Source organism: Garra rufa, chromosome 23, assembly GCF_049309525.1.
Source record: "Garra rufa chromosome 23, GarRuf1.0, whole genome shotgun sequence".
Classification (NCBI taxonomy): Eukaryota; Metazoa; Chordata; class Actinopteri; order Cypriniformes; family Cyprinidae; genus Garra; species Garra rufa.
In genome coordinates this window covers 41,013,977-41,034,371 of record NC_133383.1, presented here as the reverse complement: position 1 = coordinate 41,034,371, position 20,395 = coordinate 41,013,977, and the positions used below count along the sequence as shown (strand labels likewise).

The following is a 20,395-nucleotide window of genomic DNA, read 5'->3' as shown; positions in this document are numbered from 1 at the left end:
TGTGTTTATTCAAATGTCAATCTAACTTTACTGTATTATTTGAACTTTGATAAATGATAAAATGAAAAAATATACCGCAGAAATCTTTTCTTTTAGACACAATGAGATTTTAGCATTGTGCTCTGCCCAAGGCCACTTCATTTTACAACGATATATTTAATTTAAATTGTATTTCTTAATGATTACCACATTAGTTGCGGTCTACAACATATTTGTGTCTCAGAGCTGAAAGCAGCGCTCCTCTCACGAGCCATTACTACAGTTTTAAGTGATTAAATGACTTAATGAATATTTGAAAACAGAAATTAACGTTGTGGAATCGCAGATTTCATTTATATGTACAAATAAAATATCTAAAGTACTTACTTTTTTTACCATAGATCCTGCTGCTGTGTTGTTCACTGAAGCGCTGCAGATATTCTTGACATACGCTGCGTGTATGATATTTTCTGCAAACCGCATATGGGAATATAAATTTGGCGCCAACGTTTGTGTAATTTGGCGCCAATGTGTATACCTTGCAATACTAAATCCCACCTACAGGGGGACTGTTCCGAGTTCACACATACACATCATGGTTTAAGAGGACATATTTGTAATGGTTATAAAATAGTTAGGGAGTGTCATAACAGTAAAATAGCAATATTAAACTAGATAAAAAAGTTTGTCTGTTTTCAGTCTGAAATAGTTTGAAGTAGTTTTAAAGCTTGATAGACTTGGAGATAGATAGATAGATAGATAGATAGATAGATAGATAGATAGATAGATAGATAGATAGATAGATCATAAATGACTGTTATTTCAGTCTTAGTGTAGTCATAGTTTTGCCTTGTTTGTTCGTTTGTTTTCTTTGTTACATTTTTGACTGCCCTTCTGGATTTCGACCCTCGCCTGTACCACTGGATTACGTTTTTGTCTTGCCCTGTTTGTTCCTGTTTGCTGTTGTGTGACCTTGCCTGTCGACTACGTTCTGATTAATAAAAGCTTGCGTTTGGATCCACATCTCCGTCGTCTCTGTAACAAATTTTTTATTCTGGAAGAGTATTAAGAAAAAAGAAATTGATGGATCTAGGTATAACCAATTCCAGTTGATCAAATTTATTAAGATGTGCTTCAGAGCAGTCAAGACTGTAGAAAGAAATATTCAATTATCTCAAATAACTGGATTGGAAGATATAATTTTTTTCTTCCTTGTCAATGCCTCATACTCCAGTTATTCACCATAATTCATATTTTGGCTTGTCAACCACCATAAAACGATAATAGAAGGAACCCCCAAAAATCACTGATTGCAGATATATAAAATAGATGTGAATACACATATATATTTATAAATATGTATACACATTTTTTTTTTCAATTAAACACTTTTAAATAAATACTGACTTAACATTAACAGCTTTAACTTTGAAAAACAGTCCACAAAGATAAGTAGTGCAAATTCTGGTGTTGATCATTATTACCTTTTTACAAATAACAATAATATACAACACGTTAACAAGAACATTAAAAATGAGAAAAGGAAAAGAGAAAAATAAAAGTTATTTTAACTTCATTATTATATCATTATTTTCACCTTAGACTGTAAAGATTTTCACCCACTTCCGATCTGAGACGGAGACTCCGCCCACAACTGGCATGAGCCTGCTGCTTTGGCTCTGGGAAGGAATCCGACCCACTTGGATGGGATGTAATTCCCAGCTTCGACATCCGACTTCTGAGGCAAATCGATCGCAGCATTCATTGTTATTTCCGTCCTGGGGTGCGTTTCCCTAAAGTGTAAAATGATCGAAACTCCATTGGTTTTAAGTGATGTTTCATTAGCAAATTTCAGGAGGAGCTCGCGCAGATAATTAACACGGCCAATTCATCATCAGCAATCACTACCTAACCAGCCACTCTCCCTATCCAATTACTACAGTTCCTTTAAATAACCAAGCAGTCCTACCTTCAGCTATCTCTGATTCCAGCATTGCTGCACAATGTCTGAGACCCAAACGCCTCCCGAGGATTACTCCACGGACTCTGATAGTCCTGCCGTCGAGCCCACCAGCGCTCCGCAGGACCCCACAAACGAGCCCGCGGCTGCATCGCGGGGCCGCAGGCCCTCCCGCACCGCCGCTGCTCGCTCTCCTAGACGCCAGAGCACGCCTTCTCCAACACCTTCCAGGCGTCAGGTGTCTTCGCCAGCGTCATCCTACGCTTCGGCCATCTCCTCCGCCCCAGCAAGGGGAAATGAACCGTGGCGGGGCTCCGCAAGGCGCTCGCCAGCACCGGCGTCGTCGCTCCCCGCCGCGCTTCGAAAGCTGAGCTTCTCGGCCTCTACGAATCCCTCCAACCGAGGGAGAAACCGAAAGCCACGCCTCCCTCCAAGGCCGCTCGCAGAGCGCGCGCGGACCGCGGCGCTCCATACTCCACGCCGAGGCGCAGCAAAAGGCCGTCGGCTACCAGCTCCGGCCTTCCTCCTCGATCTCCCAGGCGGGAGATCGCTTCCCACGCCAGCGAAGAACCAGCCTCTGCCTGAATGTTTCTTGCTTGTCTGCAGAATTATTACATCACCCTGATTCACATTTTGCTGATTATGTCTTTTCAGGTCTCAAGCACAGCTTCCACCCCGGCATCCTAAGTCTCCCCTCCCAAAGCCTCGTCTGCCCAAATCTCAACTCCGCCCTCACCGAACCTGAAGTTGGCGACGACCTGATCAAAAAGGAAATCGAGTCCAGCTTCATGATCGGCCCCTTTCCCACCCCCCCCTTCCCCATTTTTCGAGTCAGCCCCATCGGCATTGCCACCAGGCAAAAACGCCTGATCATTGACCTGTCATCTCCCCATAATTCCCCATTCCCAAGCATTAACAGCCTCATCCCGCTCGAAGAGTTCTCTCTTCATTACCACGACGTCGACCAAGCCATCACGCTGATTAAAAAGGCTGGTCGCGGCGCTTGGCTGGCCAAAGTCGACATTACTTCCGCCTTCAAAGTAATGCCCATCCACCCCGATTTCTGGCACTTATTTGGCATCCGCTGGGAAAACAAATTCTATTTCGCCGTCCGCCTCACGTTCGGCTGCAGAAGCAGCCCCAAAATTTTCGACACTTTGTCGGAGGCAATTTGCTGGATCCTCTCCAATAACTACAACATTCCTTATCTGATCCACCTCCTAGATGATTTTTTAATCATCTCGCCTGCAGACTCTGCCCCAGCCGCCCACCTCCTGACAACCCAAAAGCTGTTTTCTGAGCTCGGGGTTCCTCTCGCTAAGGAAAAAACAGAGGGCCCCGCCACTTCTATCGAATTTTCGGGTATCAAATTAGATTCCCAAAAATCCCAGGCCTCCCTCCCTAAAGAAAAAAATTGACAGAACAATTCTGATAGCCTCCACCCTGATAACCAGCTCTAGCTGTTCAAAACGCGAGCTGTTATCTGTCCTAGGCCACCTAAATTTTGCCATGCGCATCATCCCCCAAGGCCGCCCCTTCATCTCTCATCTCCTCTCCCTCGCTTTCTCCGCCCACGCCCTCGAGGACCAGATTTCCTTAACTGACTCGTGTCGCAACGAGCTCAGTTTATGGATTTCCTTCCTCAAGCAATGGAACGGCCTATCCTTCTTTTACACCAACCTGATATCTTCCCCTATCGATATCCAATTGTACACAGACGCCGCCCCCTCCGTCGGTTTTGGAGGTTTTCTCCAAGGCCGATGGTTCGCCTCCACATGGCCCCCCCGAGCTGACCCATTTGCCCCAGCAGCTATCATCCTCTGCGCTTTTCGAGCTCTATCCGCTAGTGGTCGCTGCTTCCCTATGGGGGAAAGAGTGGTCCGCCACCAGCATTCTCGTTCACTGCGACAACGAAGCTACGGTGTACTGCACCAATAAGGGTCGTTCTCATTCCCCCACCCTCATGCCCCGGCTAAGACGCTTGATTTGGATTTCGGCTAGTGACCAATTCATTATAACTGCTAAACACATCCCCGGTTCCAAGAACCAAATCGCTGACTCTCTTTCTCGCTTTGCTTTCCAGAAATTCAGATCGCTGGCTCCAGAGGCGGACCCGCTCCCAACTCCAGTTCCTCCCTATTCAGAGCTGATATTCCCGTAAACCACCCCCTGAGACATGCTTCTCTCTGGTATCCCAGCCGATAACTTCAGTGCCCGCTCACGCTCGAGCGCCCCGCTTAATTTCCCTTGCCACTGCAATGCCCGCCCATGCTCGAGCGCCCCGTTTCCCCCTTTTAAGCACTGCAATGCTCGCCCTCGCTGCAAACCCCGCTTATTTTTCCCATGCCTCAGTAGTGCCCACTCACGCTCGAGCGCCCCGCTTATTTTCCCATGACCCAGCAATGCCCGCTCACACTCGAGCGCCTCGCCTATTCCTTTACGCACTGCAACCCCCGCACATTTTCCCACGCCTCAGCAATGCCCGATCAGGCTCGAGCACCCCGCCCATTCCTTTACGCACTGCAATGCCCGCTCTCGCTGCAACCCCCGCTTAATTTCCCAAGCTGCAACAATGCCCGCTCTTGCTAGAGCGTCCCGCTTATTACCCCACGCCGCAGCAGTGCCCGCCCACGCTCGAGCGCCCCGCTTATTTCCCTATGCACGCTCGAGCACCCCGCTTATTCCATCTAAGCACTGCAATGCCCGCTCTTGCTGCAGCCCCCGCTTAATTTCCCAAGCTACAACAATGCCCGCTCTTGCTAGAGCGTCCCGCTCATTTCTCCCACGCCACAGCAATGCCCGCTTACCCTCGAGCGCCCCGCTTATTTTCCCACGCCACAGCAATGCCCACTCATGCTCGAGTGCCCCGCCTATTCCCTTACGCTCATCAACGCCCGCTCCCACCGCAGCCCCCGCTCAATTTTTCCATGCCGCCGCTTGCCTGCTTATGCTCGAGCGCCCCACTTACGCTGCAACCCCTGCTTATTTTCCCACGCCACAGCAACGCCCACTCACGCTCGAGCGCCCCGCTTATTTCCCCATGCCCGCTCACGCTCGAGCTCCTCGCTTATTTCCTTTACGCACAGCCATGCCTGCTCTTGCTGCAGTCCCCGCTCATTTTCCCACATTGCAGCAATGCCCGCTCACGCTCGAGCGCCCCGCTTATTTCCCCATGCCCGCTCACGCTCGAGCTCCCCGCTTATTTACGCACAGCTATGCCCGCTCCCGCTGCAGTCCCCGCCCATTTTTTCCACACTGCAGCAATGCCCGCTCACGCTCGAGCGCCCCGCTTATTTTCCCACGCCCGCTCACGCTCGAGCTCCCCGCTTATTCCTCTACGCACCGCCATGCCTGCTCTTGCTGCAGTCCCCGCTCATTTTCCCACACTGCAGCAATGCCCGCTCACGCTCGAGCGCCCCGCTATTTCCCTACGCCCGCTTACGCTCGAGCTCCCCGCTTACTCCTTTTACGCACCGCTATGCCTGCTCTCGCTGCAGTCCCCTTTCATTTTCCCACACTGCAGCAATGCCCGCTCACGCTCGAGCGCCCCGCTTATTTCCCCATGCCCGCTCACGCTCGAGCTCCCCGCTTATTTACGCACAGCTATGCCTGCTCTTGCTGCAGTCCCCGCCCTTTTTTCCACACTGCAGCAATGCCCGCTTACGCTCGAGCTCCCCGCTTACTCCTTTTACGCACCGCTATGCCTGCTCTTGCTGCAGTCCCCTTTCATTTTCCCACACTGCAGCAATGCCCGCTCAAGCTCGAGCGCCCCGCTATTCCCCCATGCCCGCTTACGCTCGAGCTCCCCGCTTACTCCTTTTACGCAACGCTATGCCTGCTCTTGCTGCAGTCCCCGTTCATTTTCCCACACTGCAGCAATGCCCGCTCACGCTCGAGCGCCCCGCTTATTTCCCCATGCCCGCTTACGCTCGAGCTCCCCGCTTACTCCTTTTACGCACCGCTATGCCTGCTCTTGCTGCAGTCCCCACTCATTTTCCCACACTGCAGCAATGCCCGCTCACGCTCGAGCGCCCCGCTATTCCCCCATGCCCGCTTACGCTCAAGCTCCCCGCTTACTCCTTTTACGCAACGCTATGCCTGCTCTTGCTGCAGTCCCCGTTCATTTTCCCACACTGCAGCAATGCCCGCTCACGCTCGAGCGCCCCGATTATTTCCCCATGCCCGCTCACGCTCGAGCTCCCCGCTTACTCCTTTTACGCACCGCTATGCCTGCTCTTGCTGCAGTCCCCGCTCATATTTTCCACACTGCAGCAATGCCCGCTCACGCTCGAGCGCCCCGCTTATTTTCCCATGCCCGCTCACGCTCGAGCTCCCCGCTTATTCCTTTACGCACCGCTATGCCTGCTCTTGCTGCAGTCCCCACTCATTTTCCCACACTGCAGCAATGCCCGCTCACGCTCGAGCGCCCCGCTATTCCCCCATGCCCGCTTACGCTCAAGCTCCCCGCTTACTCCTTTTACGCAACGCTATGCCTGCTCTTGCTGCAGTCCCCGTTCATTTTCCCACACTGCAGCAATGCCCGCTCACGCTCGAGCGCCCCGCTTATTTCCCCATGCCCGCTTACGCTCGAGCTCCCCGCTTACTCCTTTTACGCACCACTATGCCTGCTCTTGCTGCAGTCCCCGTTCATTTTCCCATACTGCAGCAATGCCCGCTCACGCTCGAGCGCCCCGCTTATTTCCCCATGCCCGCTTACGCTCGAGCTCCCCGCTTACTCCTTTTACGCAACGCTATGCCTGCTCTTGCTGCAGTCCCCGTTCATTTTCCCACACTGCAGCAATGCCCGCTCACGCTCGAGCGCCCCGCTTATTTCCCCATGCCCGCTTACGCTCGAGCTCCCCGCTTACTCCTTTTACGCACCACTATGCCTGCTCTTGCTGCAGTCCCCGTTCATTTTCCCTCACTGCAGCAATGCCCGCTCACGCTCGAGCACCCCGCTTATTCCCCATGCCACAGCAATGCTCGCTCACGCTCGAGCTCCCCGCTTATTTACGCACAGCTATGCCTGCTCTTGCTGCAGTCCCCGCCCATTTTTTCCACACTGCAGCAATGCCCGCTCACGCTCGAGCGCCCCGCTTATTTTCCCACGCCCGCTCACGCTCGAGCTCCCCGCTTATTCCTTTACGCACCGCCATGCCTGCTCTTGCTGCAGTCCCCGCTCATTTTTTCACACTGCAGCAATGCCCGCTCACGCTCGAGCGCCCCGCTTATTTTCCCATGCCCGCTCACGCTCGAGCTCCCCGCTTATTCCTTTTACGCACCGCTATGCCTGCTCTTGCTGCAGTCCCCGTTCATTTTCCCTCACTGCAGCAATGCCCGCTCACGCTCGAGCGCCCCGCTTATTTCCCCATGCCCGCTTACGCTCGAGCTCCCCGCTTACTCCTTTTACGCACCGCTATGCCTGCTCTTGCTGCAGTCCCCACTCATATTTTCCACACTGCAGCAATGCCCGCTCACGCTCGAGCGCCCCGCTTATTTTCCCATGCCCGCTCACGCTCGAGCTCCCCGCTTATTCCTTTTACGCACCGCTATGCCTGCTCTTGCTGCAGTCCCCGTTCATTTTCCCTCACTGCAGCAATGCCCGCTCACGCTCGAGCGCCCCGCTTATTTCCCCATGCCCGCTTACGCTCGAGCTCCCCGCTTACTCCTTTTACGCACCGCAATGCCTGCTCTTGCTGCAGTCCCCGCTCATATTTTCCACACTGCAGCAATGCCCGCTCACGCTCGAGCGCCCCGCTTATTCCCCATGCCACAGCAATGCTCGCTCACGCTCGAGCGCCCCGCTTACCCCTTTACGCAGCAATGCCCGCTCTGACTAGAGCGCCCCGCTTATCTTCCCACGCAGCAGCAATGCCCGCTCAATCTCCTCTAACCCAGCAAAACCCACCCATCCCAGAGCACCTAGCATTTTTCTCCTACGCCGCAGCAGTACCTACCCCCAAGAGAACGCCATTCTTCATTTTCTCTGAATGCCATCCCACTTAAGGTTTTCTCTGCTTCCTTCCCTTGCAGGGCCCGCAGCAGCTCCTCCCGCGCTTCCCAGCCGCTAATCGTCCAGCATCCCTCCAGCGCAAGTTAAGCCTTTTTTGGGGGCCACCTGGCTGCTGTCCTGCAGTTATCTTGCATTTTTGGGGAGCGCTATTGGGTTCGGGCCAAAGGCCGAGCTCGGACCCCTCTCCCTGGGCAGGGGGAGTGCCCCGGACTCGGGAATGACTACCGAGCTCGGAGCCCTCTCCCGGACAGCATGCCAAACACGCTTAACTTTACGCTGTTTATTATATGCAAAAGCGAACTAGTGAAGTGATGTTTCATTAACAAATTTCAGGAGGAGCTCGCGCAGATAATTAACACGGCCAATTCATCATCAGCAATCACTACCTAACCAGCCACTCTCCCTATCCAATTACTACAGTTCCTTTAAATAACCAAGCAGTCCTACCTTCAGCTATCTCTGATTCCAGCATCCCTCCCACCCCCCCTTTTTCTTTTTCTCCTGCAGAAAAGGGGGGAGCGCTATTGGGTTCGGGCCAAAGGCCGAGCTCGGACCCCTCTCCCTGGGCAGGGGGAGTGCCCCGGACTCGGGAATGACTACCGAGCTCGGAGCCCTCTCCCGGACAGCATGCCAAACACGCTTAACTTTACGCTGTTTATTATATGCAAAAGCGAACTAGTGAATGGTTCTACGATGTACTTAGCCTTATGATGCGTTTTGGAAAACGCAGCCCAGTCTGTTAGCTTTTTTAATACTTTAACTCTTAATACTTTAGGTTTAATTAATTACTCACCTTCTTTCATTTTGCGGAACACAATTTAGGATATTTTGGATGAAATCCGAGAGGTCCCCGACTCCCATAGACAGCAAGGTTCCTACCACGTTTAAGGCCCAAGATGATTGACAAAGTAGCCCGCGTTTAGTGGTTCAACTGTAATTTTACGAAGCTACGAGGATACTTTTTTTTGCGCAAAGAAAACAAAAACTACTTAAAAACAAAAACTACTTAATTTCACATTTATGTCTCTACTTGTGGATGCACGTTTACGAGAATACCCTGACGCTGATTTATAGATTTCAATAGCTTTTATACAACGTGCATCTTCTCCGCACGTAAACAAGGCATGGCGCATAACGCCGGGTCAGCGCCGGCGCCGCCTCACGCGTGCATCGGGGTACTCGCCACCAATGACGCAGTAAAGATGAAAATGCGGAATAAAGTCATTCTTTTTGTTTTCTTCACACAAAAAAGTATTCTCGTAGCTTCGTAAAATTACAGTTGAACCCCTGATGTCACACAGACTACTTTGTCGATCTACTTTTCTGGGCCTTGAACGCGGTAGTATCCTTGCGAAGTCTTACGTGTTTGTAACAACATGAGGGTGAATGATTAATGATTGAATTAAAGTTTTTGGGTGAAATAACCCTTTAAAGCAGGGGTAGGGAACGTTGATCCTGGAGAGCCAGTGTCCCTGCAGAGTTTAGCACCAACCTGTAACCTAAAGATCTTGATTAGCTTGTTCATGTGTGTTTGATTAGGGTTGGAGCTAAACTCTGCAGGGACAGTTGCTCTCCAGGATCAACGTTCCCCAACTCTGGTGTTCATACATGTATATGTGGTGGAAAGGTATAAAATGATCAGACTTAGTAATTGTGCAGTGCAAAAAAGTATTTAAAATTTGAACCAAGAATTAAACAAAATATCTACAGTCATGCATAAAGTGTTGCTTACAAGAACAAATCCGAAACATTACTTTAATTAATATTAATTAATTTGTTTAGTGAATTTGTTCAAGTTATTAAGATTAAATTACAGAAAAGGAACAAAAATTAGAAAACAGTAAAAAATAAATGAATGAACAACAAGAACAAGTAACTAACTAACTCAGTGTCCTTTTTTCAAAGTGTAATTGACTTTATTAAATTCAGTGCATCGAGGGATTCCATTCATGGTCCAGGGATTCAGTTTCTCCATCTAAAGATGCCACACTTTCTTCTGGCTCCGGGGGGTGCTACACCCAGAAGTGGATCCAGCAATTCCCCACTCTGACCTGGATCCAAGGATGCCCCTCCTTGAACTGGATCAGGTGATTCCCCATCCTGTTCTGGATCTAGGGATGCTTGATCCTGTGCTTCCTCATTGGTAGGTGAACTCAGGCATTTTATGCTTAGGACATGCTTTTGAACATGCCGTACTCTCAGTTGCAATGGTAGTTGCTTCACTAAATCAATTGGGTTGCCTGCATAGAAGTGGGATGGCACAACATAATCATCCAACCTACTGTCACGTAGTATAAGGGTGTCGTTTTTTTGGGACACCCCAATTATTTCCAGGTTTTGGTCCAGTATCTGCTGGTCAATAATCTGAAAATAAATAAAAAAACAATTCACATATAGGGTAAATGTTAGTGTTATGGTTAGATTGGTAACTATGTAGTCTTAGGCCTCTTGTATTTTTTACCAGCTATCTAATTTAAAGTCAATTATTATTTCTAACTTTTGCTGTAGTGTGTCAGTAGGAAATGTCAGTTTACATTTCTAAATCTGTCTGGCTTTTGTCAGACAAAAATCTCGCTGGATTATTACAATTGATAGCAAAATGAATGTTTGGAAATGTAAAGTGATATTTCTCACTGCCACACTACAGAGGTTGTTCTCAATTCTTGTTCTGGGGTACCCCTGCTCTGTACATTTTACATGTCTTCCTTATTTAACACTCCTGATTGAGATCATCAGCCCATTAGTTCAGTTTATTAATCTCTAATTAATTAATATCTAATTAATCCAAACTGAAGATCTTCAATCTGGTACAGATATGCATATAAACAGAGTAGAATGATCATATATGCAAACGTAAAAGAAAACCAAACTGGACACAAGATCAGCTGTTACTTCTTGTACGCTACCCAATGTGTTAATGAAAGCAAGGATATAATGAAAAGTTGGTATAACCACCAAAACTAAAAAAGATGCATGGAAAAAACTTGTGCAACGTATTTCTAAAGTTTTTACATTCTGAGGCAGAATCCTGGTGTTCTGACACCATTTATGATTTTAATAATCCAACCAATTCCCCAGGACTAGAATTGAGAACCACTGCACTACAGCAAAATATAGAAATTACTGACTTAAAACCATTTTTAGCTGGTGAAAATACTAGTGGCCTAAAGCTTTTGCATAGTACTGTGTATGTATATTTCAGGGGTGCCCAAACTTGGTCTTGGAGGGCCAGTGTCCTGCCAGTTTAGCTTAGTGGTTTTGGGGACCCACTGCTTGGCACATTTTGCATGTCTCCATTATCAGAAACATCCATTTCAGGTCTTGCAGTCTCCCCTAACGAGCTGATGATCTGAACCAGGAGTGTTAAATAAGGGAGACATACAAAATGTGCAGATCAGTGGGTCCCCAGGACCACGATTGCAAACCATATTCAATTATGCTTTTAAAGTCACTCACTTTTTCTATCTGCTCCTGGAGACTCAGGTAGCTCCTGTTTGTGAAGATGTCCTCTTCTTCACCAGTCTTGTGTGGGGAAGGTGGATAGAGGGCCTCTTTCACTGCTCTTCTGGCCTCCTCAGAAATGGGCAGTGGAGCTGTTCTGAATTTAATCGTTGCTTGATTGACGAACAAGCATGGCCGCCCATATTTGTGCGAGAGGGTGAAGTTTTTTACCATGTAAGACTGCCTCTCTTCAAATTCAGGGTCGCTACCTTTTCTTATGGAAAGGTATACTGTCTCCCCATCAGTAAGCGCACATGAAGTGTTGACATTATATGTTCCTGCAAATATTTTATTCCGGTGAATTACAAATGTCAAAGCCTTTTGGTTCTTGCAGGTTGCAACACACCTGACTCGAAGTGGTGCTGGACGACTGTATGGGGTTGCCATCCTAAGAATGAGGGGGAAAAAAAAGAAAAAGAAGCTATAGTTTTTATATATACAGTACAGACCAAAATTTGGATACACCTTCTCATTCAAAGAGTTTTCTTTATTTTCATGACTATGAAAATTGTAGATTCACACTGAAGGCATCAAAACTATGAATTAACACATGTGGAATTATATACAGTTCATAACAAAAAAGTGTGAAACAACTGAAAATATGTCCTATTCTAGGTTCTTCAAAGTAGCCACCTTTCACTTTGATTACTGCTTTGCACACTCTTGGCATTCTCTTGATGAGCTTCAAGAGGTAGTCTCATACATAAAAAGTATTATTCAATGTTTTTTACCTAATGGTAATAATAATTCGCATTGGGAGATCGACACTTTTTGACTGGCTTCTATCAGCAGCTCTCTTAAGACATTTTGAAACCTTGGAGCTTCCTTTCTGTTGTGGAGACTTTATTTCTGTCCCCCTGCAAGAACATATTTTGTCAGTATGTGTTTACCTTACAAGATCAAAAAGCATTTTCACATTTTTTCAGCCATTTAGGTTCAATAAATGAGCCTACTTCCAATAACCCACAGACAAACTGTCAGCAAAAAAAGCCAAAAGTTTCATAAACAGGAGTTCAATCTCTAGAGTTAGCATACCTCATCTGTCAGATTCTATGACCATATTATGGTGATCTGGGGTTGTGGTGAATCCTTGAATATTGTTGTCAAGGGTACAACAAAGTGTTAATCTTGCCCTGCCAAGGTTTAATAGCAAGAATCTACTTAATTTCATAAACGCGTGTAGTTTCTCATTATTTTGAAATAATCATCACGTGCTCCGCGACGCAGAAGCGGTATTCGATTCGTGAACCAAATGATTATTTTCAATCGAGCTGTTAAATCGGTTCATTAATCACAACTGAAAGATTCGTTCGTACGTTCGTTCGTTCATGTTGATGATTCAATGACTCACTGAATATGATTCAAATGATGCGGTTTGAACGAATCACCGCGAACGGAAGACGCTGGCAGCGGGATCGCGCGCGACAGACGGCATGTAAGTTATTAAAAACAGAATTTTTAAATACTGTTAATGAAGTCAGGACTGTTAGGTGTTTGTGAGATAAATATTTAAGCCCACTGCATGGACTGCTTCAATGTGGATATGTTAATGCACATGCATCTTCATACAAAACTAGAATGATTGCGTTGATGTTTGCTATTGTCAGTATGCATTTACACGTTCTTTTTTGTTCTTATTTTATATATTTAATATATTTTATTATTTGCACTCATTTTGTTTTCACACTAGCCCATGGTTTCACAGACCAACACTTATGGACAGATGTATTTGTTCGTCGGCCCTGGGACGCTCAAGTTTAAAACTGTGCCCAAGGACCTCAGTGAAGAGGTGAAGGAGGCCTAACTATTCAGCTACAGTTCTGCACAGTTCAAAAGTGAGGCAGTTTTATTCCTTTATATATATATAGTTGTCAACCATCTTAATATTGTAAATATACAGTCTGAACATTAACAATGCAGTTACCTACAAACAGGGTAAAAAAAATAACTACTACTATAATAGTAATAACTGAACTGCTACTATAATTATACTATATACTATAGTTCTATTGATGTGTATGAATGTCATTCAGGTATTCTTCTATTTGAAATGTTAATCACTACCACTCACTTAAATTTTCCTTTTCCAGATGCGTGGGGTGAGGATGACCCGATCTCACGTTCCCATGCTGGACCTTCACCTGGTGTGTGGGCAAAAGGGGTTTGACGTTTGACTGTGGAGGGATGTGGTGCTAATAACCCTATATGTTGGAGACGAGGTGCTCATCACTCACCTTCGCCCTGCATCCTCAAAGATGGCCAGGGAAAATTTCACTCCTCCACACACACCACTGTGAAGGTACATAATGCACAAATACACCTGCCATAAAACAATGCACAACAAATACATCTGCCACATCAACAGCACAGCTTTTCTGAATATATGCAATATACTATAAACTATAATCTGACATTCCAATCTTTGTAATACTGCAGGACAATAAACATGAATGTAATACAAAATTTAAAAAAGCACATTTATGCAATGTTTACACTAGTGCAGTTTTTTTTTTAATGCATAACTTTTTATACACCTTTTGTTTATATTACTCCAACATTTTCAACCCTCAAAAACTGAGAATTTTTAAAATACTGCAGACCCTGCTTTAGATAGAAAACTCCATGGTTGCGTTTCAGTGTAAATGGACCAAATATGAGGTTTCTGAAAACGATGGCTGCCCAAATTCACTCTGCATATTCATGACAACCTTGTAAACAATAACATGCCCACTTGTTTCATCTCATTTCAGAGGTTCTTTTAAGAAAAGTAACTGTTCAATTGCAAAGTATAAAAAAATAAATTTACGCCCCATGGAAAAAGTCAATTTCATTATGGTCCTTTCACTTAAATATGACATCCTTGAGAATGTATGCAGCCTGAATGGTAATGGGACATGCATTTTCAGTTGCGTAGTGTAGACAAAGATTTGTTCCTGAAATTCAGAGAAAACGCCAATGTAGAAGCAGATCATTTTGATAAGAAAAAAAAATGCACTAGTATAAACATTGTAAGAAGTAATAGGGATTAATTACATAATAATTTATAATTTAGCTCAAAGGGAATCGAATATGATTCAATAGGGAATTTGAACAGAATCGCTGTTTTACGGCTGTTCCAGAGTCGACCCGCGATTCTTTCACAAGCCGTTTAACAGGAACTCTGCAATGGATATGACTATCCAGAATATAGTGAAAACACTATATATTAGCACAGTAGCAAAATCAGCAGTTTAAGGCAATAACTTGTAAGCACAAAACACAAGATATTTATATTTTCTAATAAAAATATGATTTTATTGGATAAACCTAACACATACAAACTAATCTAACACATAAACACACGCATTCACACAGGTTGCAGAAAGAGAAAGTGAGGGAAGAATGAGTTTAAAGGAATGAAAATATGAAGTCCCAAGTTAGCAATATGTGTAATTGCTTAGACCTGAACAACCATCAATCACTTAATTAACCCTCGTATTGAGTCTCTCAAAGAGGTTATTAAACTTTATCAAATGCACCAGTTCAGTTAGAACCTGGAAGTTGTACTTGCGTCAGCCTTTTCTGTGAAGAGGGAATTCCTTTGGTTGCGTTGCTTCAGAAAGGGTTTTCCCGAGGTTGCTGATTGGTTGGTGGTCGGTCAATGTGATGTCTTCTTGGGCGTTGGCTGGATATGAGAGTTGTGCGTGCGGTGTTAAAGTTCAGGTCAACGAAGACGTTTAGGTCGGTCGCGGCTTGCACAAACTTAACTAGACACGAAACTCTCAACGGAAAGAAAAAAAAGAATTAAGGTAATAGACAGAAGTGATGATCTCCTCATGTTTCCTTTAGATGAGGAGGCTGGCATGCAGGCCAGGCGGCGTCGAGACGCGGCAGAGGGTTGAAAAAAGTAAGAAAAGTTGCAAGAGAGCGATTTGAGGAGGGTACTGAGTTTTAAACTCAGCTTTTGGACACATCCCACATGGTGTCTTGACCAATTAACATTGTCCTAACTTCAGGGGACTGTCGGTTGCTCCTCCCAACCATAAATCACAATGTCATGTGATCAGTCCCTTGGGTCCCAACTTTCCCGCTCTTTGGCAAAGTTAAATTTGGACATGATTTCGGTAACAAGACTAAAAAAACATTTTACAAAGAACTGAAGTATAGAAACATTTCAAGAATCTCATTTCAAGACCGTGCATATCAAACACCAATATAAACCATTAAACTATTCAATAGTTATCAAAAGGGACAAACACAATGAGTGATTAAAACATAATAGACAAACGTGTGGGTTACATATATGAATAGGAAATTATGCATAGAAATGATGAGTTGCTCATGAGTTCTTTTATCATAATTTTGGGTGCATATATATATATATATATCAAGAGGCAGTTTTCTGGGCCGTATTGGGAATGTGAGGGTCTGTTCTCTAAGCAGGAAGGTCGAAAGGTTAGGGAAGGAATCTCAGTGTGTGGATAGGGGGAACAAACCAAGCACAGTCTCTACTAGTGATTTTCCTCATGTGACGTTCATGATGTGCATTTCTTTGACAATTCATCTTGGTTATTTGCCCCAAAGTTGACAATCTCCCTTTTTTTGCGATTATAAACCAATGTCCTCTTGTCTTAATGTTGCACGTTCCTGGTTTTAAGCTTCTGGTTACTTGGTTGCTTCAAACTAGTTGGCTGGCGCCAGGCTATCAAACGTCAGATTTATGACGGGGCCTCTTGTGGAATTTACGTCTGTAGAAGTGTTCTAACTTCTAATCGACTCTCTTAAATTGTCTGATTCGCGCTGAAATCCTACAACATGGTGTTATACAAAAAGAAATATCCTAACAGTGTAGCGTTCCAGTACTGATATACTGATGCTGCATCCCAATTCCCATTCTATCCATTCACTTGAACACTCCAACACTGAATGTGAAGGATTTAACTGTGACAACATGATTGACTGAGCAGATCAAACATTAACCCCCTGGGGTCCAAACACGCGTATACGCGTTTTGTGGCAGTTTCCCAAAAGGAACTTCAATTACTCGGTCATTTCTGATTGTACAGATAAAAGCAGTACATCAATCGAATCTGTAAAGGGTCTACTTTTATTTGTATATACTCACAAAACCAAAAAAATATTGTGATTTTACAAAATAAAGAAAACAAAAAGGGTGTGCTGTCTGCCGCGTTGATCTCCGTGATCTTCATTCAGAAACGCGTCATTAAAATAGACTATAACTCAGCCAATACACAACACAGAGACATGAGCAATATGTCTAGAGAAAGCTTGATATCTATACTTTCAAATAAAGTAATGTTTATTGAAATCAAATATTCTGTGATAAAGTAATCCGTATGAAACCAACACGATGTCCAGTCTCTCTTGTCTGCTTCATTAGTTTTAATTAGATCACGCCCAGGAGCAATTCCAGTCTTTCATATTCAAATCGTCCACGTGAGGGCGCCGCGCCAAAAGTAGACGCCCACATCACGGTAAACAAAGGAGAAAGCAGTTTCTTTTCTTTCAAGTTAGTCCTTTCTGGAAGAAGATGGGCTGTCAGGAATAAAACTTACTTCAGAAGATGAACATTATATGAGACACAACGTGAACCAGCAGATGAGATATTTACACAAGTAAGTTTTTTTCTTTTATATTTGTAAGTTGTTACTGTCACAGAATGTGCACACATTTTACCAGTTAAGACTTTTTGCCAACTGTATTTCCTGACTACAGCAAGTGAAACATTATAAAGTATGTTTCATTTCACTGCATCTAAATGTCTCATGATGACAGGATGTTTCAACTTTGGTCGAAAAACGCGCTGGCGCATTTGAGGCACGCTTTTGTAATAACGCCGAAAAGAATGTAAAATTCTCCGTCAGTTTTGATCGTACAAATACAACCAATACATCATTCGAAACTGTAGAGGGTATATTTTTATTTGTATACACTGTGCTTTTATGAAAATAAGAAAACAGTCAGGGCACGCGCTCTGCCTTCACTGTCTGTTATATCTTTACACAGACACATAAATGAAACTAACGTGCATGAAACCTAAATCTAAGTGATTACGTGCCTCACAGACATAATGCATTTACTTGTAGAAAGCTTGAAATGTTTACTTTTACATAAACCAATTCAAATAAAAAACTACTATTCTCTTTTTAAGTAATCTGTATGAAAGGTAGAAGATGTATGGTTTCTCCTGTATCACTTCATTACAAACCTTACACCTGTATTTATCTCACACTGTTTTATTTGCACCTAACTGTTATACGCCTATGCTATACACTACCAGTCAAAGGTACTTTTTTAAAGAAAAATAATTATCTAATTTTGTGAAATAGGTTTACTATGTAAAAAAAACTGCTCACTTAAAAAAAAAAAAAAAACTTTTAATAATAAAAAGTTTGGCTGGTAGTGTATGTGTTTTCTCCATGTTAGCTCTGTCTTTGTCAGATCATTGTGTTGCTCACATCTACTTGTTTTCTTTGCAGTTTCTGCTGTTCCCCGTTTTCCTGTGTTCAAGTTTCCTGCAAGTGATTTGGATATTGCACCCTCGACATCTTGACTTCTGTGTTTATTACTTTTGTTCCTAATAAAAAGTTTAACTGCACTCACAAGTGAAAGACAAGTTATTTTGTGTGATAGTTAAATATATTCAAAATACGCTTCAAACTAAATATATATGTATTTTGTCCTTTCATTTTTCCTTTATTCTTTCTGTTGTTTCCTCTCAGTCAACATCCGACTGAATGGCTCATTATGCGGCTCATTATGCAGGTCTTTGTCTTCTCAGGTGTAAATCACAGCATTATTCATGATCATTCACGCCTTCTCGCATACAGCCACTCTAAACAAAAAGTGTCTTCAAAAATTTAAATCTATATACTGTTTTGTGAAAACAAGTGAACTAGATGATTTTCACATCATTTGGTAGAAAAAAACCAAGCCTACCACATCCAATTCTCGAAAGTCCCGAGAATAAATATTCTGTATGTGTTAGATGACCTTATTTCAGTGACTTCAAAAATTTAGTTTTTCAAAATGCACGCATAAACATTGTTTTCTCAAAAACTTAAAAGTGTACATTCATGTTGCTTACATATTTTTGTAGTCCAATTTGTGCTAAATACAATGTATTTAGATTTAGGATATTAATATGTTTTTAACATACTGAAAAAAGCACAAATGTCAAGGCATGTCAAAACTTCTTCAGGGCCCCAAAACACCCCCGGGCCCCAGAGGGTTAACCGTGTGCATGAGACACATTTGCAGAGCGGTTCACTCGAGCGGAAATTATGAAAAGTAGCATGTCCCAAAACCTTGCCTATTCTTCTGCTATACACTGTAAAGCATGTTTACTAAATGAGTATATACTTTTACGGCATAGTATAAGCAGGAGAATTGGGATGCAGCATGACACTTCACACTTCCAATACTAATTTATTTGCTTTTTTTGTAAAACCTGCAGATGCCTGAGGGTCAGGTCCAGGAAACAGAGGCAGAAGTCATCGGTGTCTCTGAGGTCAATGACACGTGCCACTTCCTGAACAGCGACTCGGTGGTATATGTTCTTCCCCAGTACTTTTACTCTGGTTCTGTGGATGACCTGATATCCAGGCTCCCCATGAGGCTCAGCCTGAAACACATAAACCGCCGTGTGTTACAAGTTCAGAGTAAAATGTAAGCAGTTGACAAGTTCTTCTTCACTTTTTAATATTTGATGTTTTCTTTACTTAAAGTGTTCCATTTCTTTGTTCTTGTTTGGATTGTATATAGTTTTTTTAAACAATGGTAACTGTTTTTCAATTACAATAAAAATATAATTCTGTGTTTCACAGTAGTTACCTTCTTTGCCATTCATCTCTCATCCATCCTCATTGAACATCCATATCTTCAGTTGTGTCACTTTGAATATTAACTAATGCCTTATGGGTTTGGAAAGACATAGCGGGAAAGTAAGTTGTGACAATTTTCATTTTGCCTATGTTGTAGAGTGCCCCAAACTGTGCATTTTGTTTCTTTTTGACCCATGAAACATGCCAAATCTGATAGGTGTCAAAACCCGGATAGCTAATTCACTATTGGTTTCTTTGAGATTTTCCCATGTATACCTGCAATGTTTTTTTTGTTTGTTTGTTTTATTTATTTATATTGAGGTTTTTTATATTAATGCACCACTCTAGTGCCTAACAAGCAGAAGAGTAACATTGTTGTCACGGGAGAGTAAGGGAGGTCTGGGTCCAAATGCAGGGGAAGGATCTTTAATGAACAAAACACAAATAAACATAAACCAAATCAAAACCAAAAGGCCAACACGGCACAATCTAACATAAACTCAAACACAAAATAAACAGAACAGGGAACACAGTCTAAGGTCAGGATCTCAGGAACACAGAGCAGACAGACAGTGACAAGAAACAAACCACACAGAAGACAATGCAGCCAGAAGGAGTAGTGGGAAATGAGAGTTCTTATAGACAAGATAATTGTGAGCAGGAGTGAGTGTAATCAGTGCTAATGACAAGACATGAGTGTACAATTAGGGGAAGTGCAATGGAGGGAAGGGAAAACAGCGACCTCAGGTGGCTGAGGGAAGCCCCACAGCCCCGATCATGACAATTGTTTTACATTCTCCTGATAGCGAAGTACAGATTATGACAGAGATTCAGCAACGCTGCCAGATTTTCATCTTGGATCTGAGGTGGCAACACGGATAAAGAAAAAAGAAAAAGAAGTTTAAATTCTCCATTTATACAACTGTGAAGATACACAAATAGGGGTAGGTGGGCAATATAGCAAACATATGGCAATTATGAATCATGAATCAATCATCATTCCTTGTCATGTTGGTTTTACTTTTTTGCAAGTTGTAGGAGCAAACTAATTTCCCTATTTTAAAAACAAAGCCTTACAAGGTAACACATTTTAAAAATCTGTTTAGCAGTAGCAGTCAA

The 20,395-nt window shown here is 44.0% G+C and overlaps 1 pseudogene; it reads left to right on the top strand.

The window, feature by feature from the left end:
• The first annotated feature begins 1,982 nt into the window (after positions 1–1,982).
• Positions 1,983–4,100, top strand: LOC141299049 (uncharacterized; annotated as a pseudogene).
• The last annotated feature ends 16,295 nt before the right edge of the window (positions 4,101–20,395 follow it).